Raw genomic sequence first — 14,789 nt, 5'->3', positions numbered from 1 at the left:
AACCATTCCTAAAATTTTTGAAAGCGGTCACCATGGAAGAAAAATGCCTATTGCATGCTTCATTATGGAATGTTTAGAGCAACCTTTCTGGTTCATCTTCATTAACACACCTAAGGAACATCCCATCTAACCCTTTTTTATATAGAATATCATCAATAATCCCAAACGTAGCTTCTCTCAGTTGTAGGCTTCTCTAGTCTTTCCCTTTTAAGTGCTCTGGGCAGTTTTCATAAGTCAAAAAGTACACAATATTTGAAATGCATTCATATTTTGAACCTACAAACATGTATTTAGGATAATTTTCTTCTTCTTTATTTTATGCCATCATCTCACAAAGTCCTTGACCTCAGACCAAATTGGTAGGTTTGATATCAAGTTCCAACTCTTGCACTTTAGCTACCCATGATACTTTATTGTTTACAACCACGTCCTCCTTTGTAAGGATACATTTGGTAGTTTTGCAAGGGACATAAACCATAAAGTGTGAATGGAGAATGTAATATCCAAATTGTTTCACAACTTTAACAATGGTGAAAGATTTATTTTCGGTAAGAGAATAGCACAACTTATGCTTTTTAAGGGGACCACTCATGAAAGTGGTGTGAATTTATTCATTCTTCTAAAGAAGAATAATAGACATGGTGTGTTCATATGGATAGAAGTACATCACAAAATCTCACTTGAAATCAAGGTGGATTAGGATAGGCACTTTGGCTATGCTTCCTTAACAACTTCAAATGACTTGACTACCAAGTCATCCCATTTAAAAAATTGTTTTTCACTCAAAATATTGGCCATCAATTTTGTTGTTTCAAAAAAATCAAGGACAAATTTCTTGATAAAATTTATTTCCCTTTTCTTGAGACTATATGACCCAATAATTTTGCCTCAGTAACACAAAAGATGGACTATTTAGGATTCAAGAAGACTCCATGTTCTCTACATCTTTATGGCACTTCTCTCAACTCTTTTAAATGCTTCTTCTACCTTCTAAAAAGAAAGTCATATTTTCAAGATATATGGTAATGGTTGTATTCAAGAGATGCCCAAAATTTGAATTTATTACATGTTGAAAAGTTGCACTGGCATTTATCAATCTAAAAGGCATCATTCAGTAGGTGAAAGTATCCCAAGGTATCATGAATTTTGTCTTGTGTTGATCTTTTGCAATAACCCCTATCTATTTGTACCTAGAGAAAGCATCAAGAAAAGACATCATTTTTGAGACTAGGACTATCTAGAGTATTTGATCCATCATGGTTAGGGAAAAGTTTTCCTTTAAGCTCACTTGATTAAGGTTTCTAAAGTCCACACAAATCCTAATCTCCCCACTCTTCTTTCCCACAGACACAATATTAGCCACCCAAATGGAATGATGTATCGGGAAGATAATATGAGCTTTAAACATTTTGTTGATCTCTCTAAAGATAACATCTAACACCTTTGGATTGTAAGTTCTCAATTTTTGTCTAAAAATCAAAGTCCTTGGTTTCAAAGGAATGTGGTGTTTAAGTTGTCCACCTCTAAAAAAATTTAGATCCTCATAAGACCATTGAAAAATATCTATGTACTCCTTTATCAACTTCATGAAACATGTCTTTTTAGCTTCATTACAATAGACTTCCAAGTTCACCATCTTTGGACTTTTTTCATCACCAATATTGAACTTTTCACAATCAATATGTTCAATATCATTGGAAGCTATAATTTGAGTTGTAAAACTATCTTGCCTTTCAAAAAAAATTTCAATTTAACCAATCCTTTGGGTATGGCATTGCCTTTGAGTTGCAAAATATCCTTTGATTACTCACTGATGTTGTTGGGATAGAATTCATTGCATTCCACTTGTGACCCTTCAAAGTAATTGAGAGTGAATTTAACCAAACTTTACAAAAAAGTACTGATATGGGTGTCATCCCTAAACACTTGCCATGAATGTCTATTATTAAGTATAATTGGCCAATGTGTAATCTCTATGGTGTAGCTATTACTTCCAAATTTTGGGTGTAGAATCAATAAGGATGCTGATACTACCAAAATATCTACCCGATTGTTGAATTCCCTCAATAATGAGTCAATAGAAAAAGCATCAAACCAATCCAACTCATCCCATACACAATTTTTCTAATGTCTTAATCTATCCCTTTTGACTAAAAATATTTTTTTGACTTGTTTTACTATTAATTCAGCATCCCCTTTTTTCCTCAAGCATCTTTATACCTTCCTTCTTTGCCTCTCCTAATCCTATTAGTAAAGCTTCATACTTGGCCATATTATTTGTGTTTTAAAATACAATCTTGAAGAATAATGGAGAAATCTATCTTGAAGGAGAACTCAATATTATGCCCACTCTTGATCTAGTTGAATAGAATTCTAGGACCCAAGGGGTGTCATCATTGTCCTATTTGATTCCTATCACTTCAATTTTAGGCATAATCAAATAGTTAGCGAGACTGATCTCTTGATAGAGGATTTTGGATTTAGGGCTATCTGATGGAAAAAATTGTATATTTAGATTTTTTTTTGGGTAGCAAGATTATTTTATCCTTCTCTATGGGTATATTTTCTTGTGACCAATCCATCTTAATCTCTCCTCCTAAATCCCCGAGGAAGGTTCTAGTAAGAATTAGCATGTCATAACTAGTAGGGATATCAACTACCAAAATAGCGAGCTTTATCCTTTTGTCAAGAAAGGTTGCTAGTGAGACTTGGGCATCTTTGATTTGGACAACTAGTGGTACTTGCTTGGAATCCATTGAGTAGTGTTTACTGAATGTTTTAGTCAAAGGAAGGTCAAGGGCCTTAGCTAAAGTTGATGGCATTATATTATCTAAGGCTCTTAAATCTATAATACAATTTCTTAGTTTGAAACCATGGATAAAGAGGGATACATAAGAAGTCTTAGGTTTTCCTTTGAGAGGTATCATAAGGCTCATTTTTTTGGGTTTAATTTTCTCTTTATTAGATTCTTGATTGTTTATTTTGGTCTCTTCACAAGAGGATGTATTATTAATTTTTTTAGTATATACTTATGAGGAAGGGTCATGGACATAGTCTATTATCTTATCAAGTTCTTTAGGACTCATTCTCAGATATTCGACATGGGAAATTTGAATCCTAGAAGATTTACAAAACTCAAAATATCAAAAGCGGTCAAGGTTAGGAATTTTTAGAATTTGAACTTGAGGAACTTGAAATTGTGGTGATTTATTTCCTTACCTTATGTTTGCTTTGAAATATTTTTCTTGCAGAGATGTTATAGTTCCTTTACAATGGTAATCAACTTTTCCTCCTCATTTCCCTCTAGTTAAGAATGAATAGGAGGGTTCTTCCAAAGTTACAATAATGTCTCCACCTCTATTAGAATAAAATTCATATTTAAGATAGTAAATTATAGAGTCATCAGGTGCTTCAAAAGACTCCTCTTCAACAATTGTGCTCACTATAGCTACTTTTTATGCTTCTAATTTCTCATGCCTAACATTTTCTAAACATGTGGCCCCTTTATGATCATTGGTAAGATGAAAAACACACATATTTATTTTTCTAGAAGGTGGTTCAATTTGAAGTCTTCGCTGAGTGGGGGGAAGATTAAATTGTTTATCCTCGTTAGAAGTTTTTTGGCTTGGAATCTTGGTAAGGAACTATGGCATTAGGTAGTTATGTTTTAATAGCTATCATATCATTCATCATCTTTTGAATTAGAATTGTACATCTTTATTCCATTTTCTAGTTATTATAAGATCATCCTCTAGTTCAATAAAAACTCTTTGAGTAGCTTTGAGTGTTGTAGAGTGAGCTCTTTTTAATGGGGAAGCAATGTCTAGAGGCATCACATTCAAAAAGAAACCCTTTTGGTTTTCTTCATTAGGTCTACTAGGATTAGGAATTTGTTGTAAATACTTGTTGAACCTTTCAAAGAATTCATGCATGGGTACATGTGTCTCCTTTTTCATTTGGCTTAGTTGCATTAGCAAAGAATTGGCATCATTTGTTGATTTAAACCTATCTTTAAAATTAGTTTTCATGGTATCCTAAGACATGATGGATGCATTGGGAAAATAATAGAACCAATCAGTTGCTAAATTAGTCAATGTCTAGATGAATAAGCTCAAGGCTATATCTTCCATAATGACTACCAATCCACCACATGTTGTATTAAAAGAATTCAAATGTTCCTCAACTGATTTCTTGTTATCTCCACTAAATCTAGGGAAAAAATTCTCAAGATCCTTTAGGTAATCTTCCCATATTACTAGCTAATCTCTAAGAGCCTACAAAAATTTCCAATGGCTGGTTGAGTGACATTTTTGGTAATTTGATATGTAGAGGGAGAATATTAATTGTAGAAGGAGTTAATGTTCCTAGAATGAGTAGGGACTCAAAAGAAGATGATTGGGTACCGCCTTTGGTAGGAGATGATGATAAGCTAGTGGTTTTAGTTTTCTTTCTTTCTAAAGAAATATCTAGCTTAAAATCAATCTTCTCTAGGTCTTCAAAATCTTTATCCACTAGCACTAATAATTTATCAGTCTAGGTGTACCTTTTCTCTGCCAAGATGATTGAACATTTTTTCTAGTTGGTTTCTTTAATTATTTATGTCAGCAAATCTCTCCACAAATGCCTCTTCTTGAGCCTCTAGAACTCCTCTAATTCTCTCGGCTATTTCTTTTTTTCTCTCTAGGAATTATTGAACCTAAAGGTATTTGTGATTTCTTACTCTATTTACCCAAGCACAAGCATTAAGGTTAGAAATAACATATTCTTGTGTATCTAGAAAACCTAAATTTGGATGTAAAATAGGTAATTGGTTATGGTTAGGAAGAACCATTTTCAACCTTCATACAACTCATCTGATAACTTTGGGGAAGGTATTCAATCAATCAATCTTCAAATATCCCCAGTAATGTCATAAAAAATTGTTGGTGAACATTTTTTACCTAACATAAGTGAGTTAATCTTTACAAAAGAAAATAGAAAATTAACACCAAATTTTTGAGTTATTAGGAAACAATATGAGACTCTTTGCTTAATAGTACTTTCCAATATTATTAGGTGCAAGTACCTTATGAAGGATATTCATTAACTTCTCTTTATAAGATAATATCCTCTCATGAGTATTTTTATCAAAAAATACTTAAAAGATTATAAATCTCAATTCATTAATATGAAGAGAATGTAAACTCTAAAAAACCATTCAAATTTAATAACAACAATCATCCACATGATTATTTATTAAAATGAAATCCAACTATGACTTTCACTTTCTTCCCTCAGTTTCCTCTTACTTCAAAATAAGATTTTATTCACAATAATTAAAGAGAACTTTCACATGTAATCCATTTATACAAGAAAATAAATCACACTTTTAACAGATAACACTATCTATCAAAAAAATCTCAAATCATAAAACTAGTAGAATTTTATAATCCTTATCACAAAAATATTACTTAGAATTCAAAAGCATAGATACTAATCAAAAATAGTTTTTTTTGTATCTACTTAGAGTCCACCCTTTCTATGTAGCCAATTATCACACACACACACAAACACACACACACATCTTGTTTAGGGATGGACAACCATGATACAAACTTACCCCATTAAGAGTTAATGGTTTTAAGTTACTTAACTATGCTAACTGGTAAAGCATGATAAAGTAAAGAAACTAAAATATGTCAATCATTGCCAACTAGACAGCTCTAGGTGTCATAAAACCCTAGGATTTATCCATAGCAGTAACAAGTTTGGTTGATCTCTAATTCCCATATGTAGTAGTGAAGGTAAAGATAACCAACTGATGAGGTAGACCAAGATATGCATTCCTCCATTTCCAAACCTCATTTTCCTTACAAAGTTCACCAATCTTAGCTTCATGCATTTCTAGATGTTTTTGATTAATTATCAACATGGCTTCCACATGTGCTATGTTGGATAAATCTTTCTTTGTTGGTGTCTTCTTTTCTTTCACCTTCAAGAACTTCTTTTGTAGCTCTCTAATGATTTCTTCACTTGGAGTGATTGAATTCTTTCCCTCCTTAGCTCATTTTTTATGGAACCATTTTAAGTCACCTAGGATGATTTCATTATTGTCATCAGTCCCACTGAGTAACTCTTTGATTTCAAAAATCCCTCATAAGATAGCTTCACTCCTCCATTTAATACAATCCTTGATAATATAGAAGGTTTTATTGTCCAATCTTGTCATTGATCATTCTTCAAGGAAATTATGTAAGCTGTATTCTTCACCTCATTCATCCATGAAACATATTTGACCTAGTTAGCCTTTTCTCTCTAATGAACATCAACATTTGATTCTATCTTCCTAATCATGTTAGTAGGTTCCTTTTGTGCTTTTTTTAGGAGATCTATCTGCTTAACTATCTCATCCTAGACAAATTGGATCCATTCTTTCAATGTTTTGGCAACTAAATTCCTCCTTTATAGATTATCTGAAAAATTGTTGGTCAACTAGAGACTTAATATCAATGATGGTAGACATCTTATTGAGTGGCTTCAGTTTTAGATGTAGGATAGTTTTCATGTACAAGGCCATACTCTCTATCATTCATATCTTTCTTGTCTTTAACATCCTTCCAAACTTAGTAGACAATTTTCTTGTTGGAGATTTCAAATATCTTTGTATCCACTACCCCACTCCCTTTTCGAAGGTCCACCTTTGATGCTTGATAATTCTAAGCGGTTATCTCATCCTCATCTTTATCTTGAGATGGTTTGGCAATATCTACCAACCGATGTGTTGTTTCTTTATCAAAATCAAGCCTAGATTTAGTTTTTACTTTCTTGGATTTGGATAATTTACCTAGACATTTTCTCTCCAAGCTATCAATGGCCAAGGATAATGGTACCATGTTTTTCTTATTAACTACTAAAGTCTTGAGCCACTTTGGTGCTATGGGAATCTTTTCTAATGTAGTGAAAGTATTGATAAGGGTAAGGGAATCCATGGGGACACTTCTATCCTTAGCTAAGATTTGTTGACTTTTCACCATGCTTGAAATATTATTACTAGGAATCTGCTCTATTTTGGGTTTTTCTTTATGGGAATTGAACTCTATTAGGGCTTCTCTTGCTTTAGGGATGTTTCATCCCTATTTCTTTCTAGTTCTTGAATGGGTTATTCTTCTAATAGCTTCCACCTTAGGTTGAACTTGAACCTTGGGAATGACTAGTTCAACTTCAAGTTCTTGTTCACCTACAATATAATTATTTACACCATGGTCAGAGGAACAATTAGTTTTTGAGGAGAGTTATTTTCTGTAGACTTGACTGTTTCTTTTATTGTTTGAATGATAGTTTCTTGATCTTTCTCCTTCTTTAGCCATTCTTGTGTTCTTCTAAGCACATCCACTCTTTGGGAATATGGGTCATCCTCTTCTCTCTTTCTCTAGTCTAATTTAGGAATTGGGAAATATTCAATTTTTTCAGTATATGAGGGATCCACCACCTCTTCTTTTTCATCATCTTTTACTTTGTCAGTATCTAGGCCAATTTTGAATGTTTTTACTTGATCTAAGGTCATTCTTGACCACAATCTCATTCTAACCTCTAATTCATTGGAGAAGTTGGCCTAATAATCTTTTAAATGAGGGATGTGCCTGAAAGTGGATGCAATCTTGAGATTCTCTTTAGCAAACCCCATTTAGTAAAAACCTTTCTTGGAGACATAAGCTTTGAGACAAAGGTTGAACATTTCTTCCTTTACCATCATAGTGTTCTTGAGGTTCAGGCATCTATAATGACCCAATTTTATAGGGAAGAGTATCGTAAACATTTTCTTGGTGCTCTTAGACTTTTTTTCAACAATGATCAATTCCTTGCATATCTCCAATAGAATAATATTGTCTAAACAATACTGAGGTATCTTAAGGGGTTCACCATCAAAAGCACCAAATTTGAGATAGGTAAACCTAGGAAACTAGATATAATGACAACCATAGGTTTCAATTTTTTGCATGGATTCCTATGAAAGTCTGTAATTTTCCTTTCCCTTGAGTTCAAATACTAGCCTTCCCAAAATTACATCATTGATCCTCCTAAACTCTTGAGAGAGTTTTCTAGCCTATTAGTGTATGTAGTATTGATATATTGTCATATCCTCTATCCATGGTTCATGAGGAAGACCTTCCCACTCTTTTGAAATAGCTATAATGTAAATAAGAAAATATGACATGAAGAAGGGAGCAAAGTTAGCTAAACCTAGAAGCCCTTTATGTACCCCTAATGTTATCAAATCAGCCCAATCAACAAATTTTTCACCTCCTACAACTTTCTAGATGAAGAAATACATCCAAACCTCCCAGTGGAAAGCATGTCCATTCCATTTCAATTTGTTCAATACGAAAACTATAACAGTGATCTCCTTAATAAAATGCTCAATAATCAGTGGTTTGGCCAACCTCGATCCTTCCATGACTAGCTTCAAGAGCCAACTTTACTCCACCATGGAGTTGTAATCCTTCATATTCTTTTTATATAGTCATTTTTCTTCTTCAAAATTCCAAGGCTCATAAGGCTCCTTGAAAGGGATTTTCAAAGCAGACACAATAATTATCCTATCAATTCTTGCCAAGACTTCACCTAAAACCTTCTTTATGCACCTACTATGAGGATCATAGTTATTTGCATATTCTATTATCAACTTAGGACAACCCATAGTAGGTGAAAATGTTATAGCCTCTAACAATCCACTGTTGACCAATTTTTGAGCTATGGCTCCATGTTGGGCATTTTTGGTTCTCTCTACTAGCTCTATTAAGTTCACATTTACTAGAATGTATCTCCAATTTCTAGTAGGAAGCTCAAAAAATAGGATTTCTCAAGGTTTGGGAATTTTGGTCAAAATAAGGTCATATTAATTTGAAAAAGGAAGAATGACCCACTGAAAACAATGGCTTGAAATTTTGAAAGAGAAACCATAATTCAAAATTGACAAGGATGTTGGAATATATATGGGAAATAAGATACTGAGAGGGGGGTTGAATTGGGATCTTAAACTTTTGACTTCAAAATTAATTTCATTAAATCATTCCCAATTCATCATAAAACTATAATGTTGAAACATTAAATAAGTTAATCACATCCATAATCACTCATCACATAACACAATGATTTGGTTACCCAAAAACACTTCAAGATGAAGGTAAAACTGTTGTGGGGCTAAAACCCACAAAGTGTCATTGTTGCAACAATAAAGTTTATATGTTAAGGTTAAAATGTTTGACCATAAGATATGATCTACTTGGTGATAGGTTTATCCTATTAAATACTAAAATAATATAAGGTCTTGCCTTGTTAGAGGGCTTGATACTTAAAATAAAGTAAGGACTCTATTAGGAGATTTACATAGGCATGTTAGGACCACTCTATTAAGATATTTTACCTATCTCAATTACAAAATAATTGATTTAGTACCTGACCCTTGGTGCACTCTATAATTTGATCTTGGGTCTCCTTTTTCCTCGATCTCTGATCTAATTCAACTAGATCTATCTACGTAACTTCATTATTACTCCTTCACATGTAGATACTCCTTATGCATTTCAACATGCTTGCAACCTCTTTAACACAATCTCTCTCTCTCTCTCTCTCTCTCTCTCTCTCTCTCTCTCTCTCTCTCTCTCTCTCTCTCTCTCTCTCTCTCTCTCTCTCTCTCTCTCTCTCGCTCTCATGTGAAGCTTCTAGATCTTGATCAATAGTTAAAACTTCATCATCTTTTTTTTGTTTCTATCCCTTTTCCTTATTTGTTAAATTATTTGTCTAGGGATCATAATCTTTTGCTAATGATGCTTAATCAAAATCTGATCTGGATCTATAGATATTAAATCTCATAGAAATGTCAGCCAAAATGATTCACATATGAGTTTGTTCCATTAAAAACTCATATATAAAAACTACATTGCTTAGCACCTAAGTGCTTTGACACTTGGTCATGTATGTTATTTCTTAGCTTCTATAAGTTTGTAAGCTTGGAACTTCACAACAAGTTGTTTCTTAGCTTCTATAAGTTTGTATGCTTGGAACTTCACAACTTCAATATGCTTAAGCACCATTATGTTACTCAGCTCATACTATATTGCTTAGCTCGCATATCTACTTGGTCTCTACTAAATTCTCGGCAATCATTATTTTGCTTCCTCTAAATTTTGTCTGCTCAACCTTTACCAAATAACTAAGTTGTAGTGATGACCTTGTAATCTTTCCTAGTAAATGACTTGAAAATGACTAAGTGTTTGGTCACTTATAGGCAGCATAGGCTTAGAGATTAAAAATCTTCCCCTTTGACATTAATGACAAAAACACTTTTTCATGAAATCATTTCTTTCAAAATACTTACAAAAATGTATTCTCTCTTGAGACCAAAATGATGGATATCTTCTTCATAACTCTATCTCCCCATTACTTGTTACTTCTTCCTTTCTTCTTCCTTGTTATCACTTATCTTATCCTATCTTATCCCCTTATTTTTGTCACTAATGGAAACTGGGGCTATTGGGGTGAGTTGGAACTTTAAAAAAAAAAAATTGATGAATTTCTAGAATATTGGCATATCCTTGGTTCCATATGTCTTATACCTTTTCTAAAAAAATTGAATCTCTAGCTTGGTAGCTAGGTCAATGAATCATGCAATATATGTAAAATTTGTGTCTTTCTTAAAAATTTCCTTGCTAATAGAAATAACCTTCTAAATTATATCTATGTGTGGCAATAATTGAAGTTGAACTAATGCTGACTTAGTCTATATTTTCACATCTTTAGTTGTGAGTTTAGCTAGTCTTGTCTAACTAAATGTAAGTTCATTGAATGAGAATGAACCCTAACTTGAATTCTTTCTCAATGAATGAACATTAGTTTTCATACTTGTATGAATTAGTTCTAATGATCTTTGTGCATCTATTGTAAGTAAATTTGTATGACACAATTTTAGATATAAAGATTTTTTGTTTCAAAATTGTTTCCAATTGTGTAGTAGTTGTAGAATGCTTGACTTTTCTATATACATGTTCATGAAAGACTTTTTGCAATACTTTATGCTCCATTCTCCTTTTAGACCATTATAACAATTTCTCATTTGTTTATATGTCCTCTGTCTGAACTTTGTAAACAAAATATACTAGTTGATCCAAAGTTGTATGCTAATGATTTACATCTATAATACCAAAAGCATCTATGAAAATATCTTTGATAGTATGCAATACTTATCTTCTCTTTTGTTCTTTCTTCAATTGTTTTTTGTTTAGCCTTTCGAATCAACAATATTTGCAATTCTTGCATTTTATCTAAAGTAATATTATTCAAATCATATGTAGGTATTGTAATTACCTCATTAAGGTCTACTAACTCATCATCATCCTCTTCTTTATGAGTCATAGCCTAAGATCTTGAGGTTGTATCACTCAGCAATGATAGTTGTAATTGCTTCCCTTTCTCACTTGATCTCCCCTTTAGTTGTTGCACTAGTGTAGATATCATGTGTTGTATAGGTGTCATTTGTATTAGTTTTGTAACCTTTTCACTTAGCATTTGAATGAGACCTTGAGCAGTCTCTTTCTCTTTCTATGTAATTCCTTCATCTATCGCCTTTATGCTTGAAACTTTCTCAAAATTTACTTCCTTTTAAAAAAAATGAATAAAAGGTATTGGTGGAAAATATAAAATCAATTCCTTACCAAGTTGTTTAGCACTTGTAGCTTCTATAACTATTGTGACTTTAGCATCATCAATCTTGTTAACTTCAAGTTTTGGATATTTGATTACCTTTAAAAACTTGGATTTGTACATAGTTTTCTTGAGTCGTTCATCAATCCTTTAATTTCCTCTTATGTGAGTACATTTTGACTAACTGGAGGGATGCTAGTGTCATCTTCAATTGTAATAGTATCCTTAAATTTGATTCCACTAATAAGTTCTTCCATTTCTGCTACTAGCTTGGCTACTTCTTGTTCTTGGCTTTCACTCACCTCTATAGTTTGCCTAAGTACTCCATATACTTCCTTATAGAATTTAATATTGGCTTCTTAAACTTAAGAGAAAAAAAATTAAAAAATTGTATTCCCTATCCCTTAGCATAAATTTCTTAATAGAATATTTAAGGGTCATAGACATATGTGTATGTCCCAAATATGGCATGACTTGTGCTAGTGTTGTTTCTCTTATTTTCTTCTCTATGGTCAATTCCCATTTCAATTTTGCATCTACTCTATTACACAATCCTACAGGAATTCTAGTTTCTATTTCCATAGGTGTACATGTAAACTTGATCATCATATCAATCAAATCTTCTTCAAGTTTATCTTGGTCTTCATTGCTCAAAGAATCATACTGTAAGTCTTGAAGAGCCAAAATATTTTTTGATTCTATTAGTTTATCACATAACCTATCTATATTCATTAGAGGGAGTCCCTTTGCAACTTGTAGTTTGATGTTCTTATCACACTCTATTATTTCATCTTTTTCCTCCTCACGCGCAACTATCAGCTATCAACTTCCTCTTTTCTTTTTCTTTCTCACCTACTTGCGTTCTCTTCTTTGATGGACTTTTTGGTATTAGCTTGGTAGTGGGTTGTGTTTCCCTCCTTTTGGTGATGAAAATATTTCCTTTTGGCTTTGGTGGTGTCACCATTTCTTGCATATCTTTCTAGAGGTCTTCCTTTACCTTTGGCACAATTATCACAACCTTCCTTTTCTTTGTGGTATTTTGCTTCATAACTACAAGCTCTTTTCCTTTTCCTTCCTTGGCCTTTAAGGGTTGACCTAACCCTTGTCCTTGTTCTATTTAACTAACTTCATAAATGTTTCTTTTCTTTTTCTTTTCTACCTTGAGTGTGCTAGCTTCAACAATCATCTCAAAAATAATTATTTCATATGTACCAAACTACTTGGCACTAGCATCTATATCCTCTTCCAATGATACAGTGATAGTTGTTGATATGTCATTAGCATTTACCTCATAGGCCATAGGCTTTAACCATGCTACCCTAGGTATTACTACTTGTGTGTACACAAAATTTGTGTCCATAATGAAGTATACTTCATCATAATTTTTATCTACAACTGATTTTGGAATCCTCATATTGTTCATCATTTTGGTTTTGAATTCATCAAAATAGTAGTCCATGAATGCTTCAAAATTATCTCCCAATCTCTTTATTAGGTCATTCAACTGATTTATAGTAGTCCTATTGTTGTCCCATGTAACTCTTCCAACAATGGGAAAATAGTTTTGTACATAGAGAAATATACAAACTAATAGGGAACTAAACTTACACAATGTGTTCTTGGCTTTTTCAACTACTTCCAAATTCTCTATTAGTTGTTGTAACTGCAATTCAACAAGTTCATATGCATGACCTTTATTTATAATTTAGCATCCCAAATCTACTACAATACATGGCACACTATTCAATCCATGACCATTCCACTTCACCTTGGTTGGGTTTTCAATTTTATTTTGTTTGCCACTACTTATGTTCTTAGGTCAATCTAATGTAGGATACCTAGTTGCTCTTCTAATGATTTCCTTTTTGATCTTGATTGGTCCACCTTCCATCCATATTTTCATGTCGTGAAATTAGCTTAGAAAAATATTTAACCATTCATTCTTGAATACTTTAGGATAATATAGGGTATGAGCCATCCCTTTGTCTGCAATGAGTTTAAATTCATCTTTCCAAAATCCATCTACACATAACTTGTCATAAGTTTTCCTAATTTCAAAATCTCCTATTTCTCAAATCTTACATTGATAACATGATCTAATGTCCTGTAGAGTCAAGACACTAGGTGGAATAGATGACAATGCTCTAACATCATCAATAGGGGTTTCAATATTAACTATGTTTCTAAAATTTGGTGGAGGTTGGTGATCATTCCTTATGAGTTGTGCATTGTTATCCTTTGACATTTCACTTCCAAATGCCATTGTGGACTAGGCTTTTCAAATAAAATATTTTCACAAAATCCCTTACTCAAAAATAAGAGTAATACTTCTCTTCACAAATTCGATGATAACTTGATGTGATTCCTTTCTCTGGTCACTGAGATTTCTTTTGAATCTTTTTATTAGCTCCTTGATCACTAGGTATGAAAAATAGTCATTCAAATTTGATATATACCTTCAATTTTTCAATTTAGGTCTATAATAAATATCTTTGTACTCAGATAGTGTATGATAGCTAGGCTCGACCTTAACTTTAGTTGGATCAAAGTTATTCACTTGGTTAATATGTAATCTTTGTCTATCAGTCGATCTATATTGTAAGACTCGGTCAACATAGATTGTACTGTTGATGCTCAGTACTTATTGAATTTTCATTTTTAACATTTCTCAATTCATCTCTCATTATGTGGATATATCTTTTAATTACTTATAATTCTAGGAATTGATGTAAAATATAACTTTTAAGTATATGTTTCCTACATACCTCTTCCTTTTAGTTAGATGAGGGGTAATCACTAGATCCATCAGATTGGGTGATCACAGTGTCTTCTTGTATGTTACTTCTAGCTCTTACAACTTTTATCCATATCTTCTTCTTTTCTAGTTTATCAACTTCATTGTTTGGTGTTGGTGTAGTTGTCCTAATTTTATAGTTCTTATTGATGTGTCCTAGTCTGAGACAACTAAAACATACTATCTCACCATTTATCCATTTCTTGTAATTTCCTCTTAAATGTATCTTGATGCAATTCTCTAGAATGTGTCCATATTCTCCACAATAGTGGCAACTATACCATGTGTTGTAATCCTAGTGATAGGAATTAACGTT

Source organism: Cupressus sempervirens, chromosome 9 (assembly GCF_028749045.1).
Source record: "Cupressus sempervirens isolate cs-2001-9-10 chromosome 9, ASM2874904v1, whole genome shotgun sequence".
Classification (NCBI taxonomy): domain Eukaryota; kingdom Viridiplantae; phylum Streptophyta; class Pinopsida; order Cupressales; family Cupressaceae; genus Cupressus; species Cupressus sempervirens.
The sequence above is the reverse complement of the archived record's forward strand: the minus strand, read 5'-3'. Positions refer to the sequence as shown.